The following is a 2,969-nucleotide window of genomic DNA, read 5'->3' as shown; positions in this document are numbered from 1 at the left end:
TGTACCAATAATCGTGATGCATTAGTGTAATTATGATTATGTTATATTATTGACATGACTTCTTTGTTGCTTTGATAGTTCATCCTCCCAATTACAATAAAAGGGTGCTTACAAGAAGATGTTAGAAATGCTATATTCAAGATCAGTGGTATTGTGAGGTATGCTTACTATCAAATCGCATTGATTGCATTTTCTTCAATTTAATCTAAATAATCTATAGACTGATTATGAATATATCTTACATGGGCATGTGAAATAGGTGGATATCTCAAAAAGAGATCTCCATATCGAGCATCGAGAAGGCTAGGGTGGAATCTATCAAAGCTATATGCTTGCTTGAGAAGCACTTTCCCTCGAGCATTATGACAACTCAAGTGCACTTGCTTGTGCACATAGTTGATGAGGTGGCCATTGCACGTACCATTCATAGTCGGTGGATGTTTTTCTCGAGCGGTTTATGAAAACTTTAATTGAAGGGCCGGGATTTGTAAGATAAAGAACAAGACCAAAAGCAAGCATGGTAGAGGGATGGCTTGTGCAAGAGTCATTAGTATATATCACGGAGTTTCTTGCATCCACGGATCCCGATATGCCGCAAGCTTGGCATAACAAGGATGATGATTGCATCATTGGCGAGGTTCCCCAAGGAAAAGGGATTGAAAGAAAGATGAGCGAAGAGCAAATGGAGAAATTCAATAAGTTTTGTGTCCTCAATAACAAGGAGATGCAGAAGTGGATTGAGAGATATGAAGCAGCCAAAGCAGAAAGAATAAATGCAAGGATGAGATTCAGAGTAATGTACAGGTGATCGCAACCATATCCATGGGATCTTGCCCTTCTCCCCACCTCCTCCCCACTCACATGTCACTTGATTGGCTACAACTGGCTCTATGTAAAGCCGAATGCGATAGAGAGACAATAAATGAGCATGAGCGAGAGTTATCATCTGGATGTATGATGCATGTAACACTCTTGACGTAATTAAGTGATTATTTGTGGCAATATATGCTATAAAATGGATGCATCTGCATTGTTTTAATGATGCTCTTTTGCAGTACAAAAAGTACAGCGCATTATTGTCATATGGATGACACTTTCACGTGGAACGCATCAATTCAAAGAGAGTCACGTATGATTGTGGAGTCATGGCTAACTTCACACAAGATAGCCGAGCAAGTGCTTCTCAAGTGCTTTGGATACCAATCTTCTCTCCTCATAGTTGGATTATTGTGGAACCATACGCGAAATCTATGAAATTGATTTAAGACGATTTAGTATTTTCATTTTTGATGTAAAATGGTTTAGAACTATTTACAATAGTCCCCATGCGACAGTGAGAAAAGATAGTAGCGGTTTCTTTGCAATAGACTCTACCAAACTTTGGACCAATGAAAGTGATGCTTTTGTTCTTCCCGAGCATTGTGAGCAGGTGCATACTAATGATTTAATTAATCAAAGCTTTCATTTTTTAAGATCCATTGATACATGTACTTAAGCATAATTTCATGTATATAATTGATGGCATTTGGCACCCATCTTCAATATAGGTGGTTTTTCACCTGAATCATTCTGATCCAAGATGGTGGTACGTGATCCAAGTTGCACCACGAAGTAAGCAAATTTTTAAAGATAGAGATGTGGATATGGAGATGCCACTACCAATGCCAGATCCAATTGATCCAGATGGATCTAGCGAAGAAGATGATCATAATATGAGCTAAGAGGAAGATGCGCATAATGACATCATACGAGAGAAAGATGGAGATCACGATATTGAGGAAGAAGATGACGATCATCAAGAATCACCACACTTAATTGAAGAAGATGATCAAGTACTCTTAGGTGAACGTACAATGCTAGAGTACGATGATGATATAGGAGATCAACTCGGTATAGAGTTAGAGATAGACTTGTTTGGCACGTTAGACTTGGCTCAGGATGGCCGTTGATGTAAATGCTCTTCATTGATTTTTTTCATCTCAAACTTGCACATGAATATATGAGCTTCAAAGCCTTGATATACATGCTCTTGTACTTTTATTCTCTCAAAGGATCAAACATGTATGAAAAGGAAAAAAAAATTGTCATTGGGAAAAACTATCTTTTAAGGTCGGTATGGGAAGAAACACTCTCTGTAAAATGTTGCTATAGGAAAATGTCTCAGTGTCGCTATATAGTGAATATTCACAAGTCTAATAAGTGTCGCTATATAGCGACGTTTGCCTAAAGTCGCTATATAGTGACACTTAACGAATCCTGCTTTGGTTATCGATGATTAGTGTCCTGCGGAAGCTAAACGTCGGTGCTTAAGCATCGGAATAGGGCCCGTGTGTAGTAGTATGTCCTAGACAAGAAGCTTCATCTTCAACACCTACATCCTTCTTCTCATTCCATTTTTCTCAGCACAATGTACAATCTTTTGTCTACACTGGTTAAGCTTATACACTTGTTTCAATTTTAGGGTGTGTTCACCAGACACACACACACTCCTAGATGTACGGCATGCAAGGCATAACTTAATAATCATATCAAGCTCAAAACGCGCTTACACAAGATATATCCCCGACAATCCTTAGAATTGCTTAAACTTCTCTTTCATGCGGGACATGTTTAATATGTTGGCCACCGTTCAATGACCTTCACATACTCTAGGTGATTGTCTCTACTTATGACCTTCTTCCTAATGAAGTGATAGTATGTTGCGTCTTGGTAATGTGGTAGATTGGGTTCTTTCCCAGCATGATACTACAGATATTGTCATAATAGATTGTGACACCCTCCATGGGTCTCTATCTCTATTTAAAAGGCACACCATTATTTAATTAACTTGCATTTGAGTTATTAATCATTGTCTATATATTGCTATTACACACACACACTCCTTCCCTTGGGGATCCTTGTGACCCCAAATATACATGATGGGTCCAGAGGACATCCCCCCAAGGACCTTTATGAACCTCTGGTGTGAA

Source organism: Dipteris shenzhenensis, chromosome 20 (genome assembly GCF_047967505.1).
Source record: "Dipteris shenzhenensis isolate YYH24624 ecotype China chromosome 20, Dip_SZ_1.0, whole genome shotgun sequence".
NCBI classification, from domain to species: domain Eukaryota; kingdom Viridiplantae; phylum Streptophyta; class Polypodiopsida; order Gleicheniales; family Dipteridaceae; genus Dipteris; species Dipteris shenzhenensis.
Note: the sequence above shows the minus strand (reverse complement) of the source record.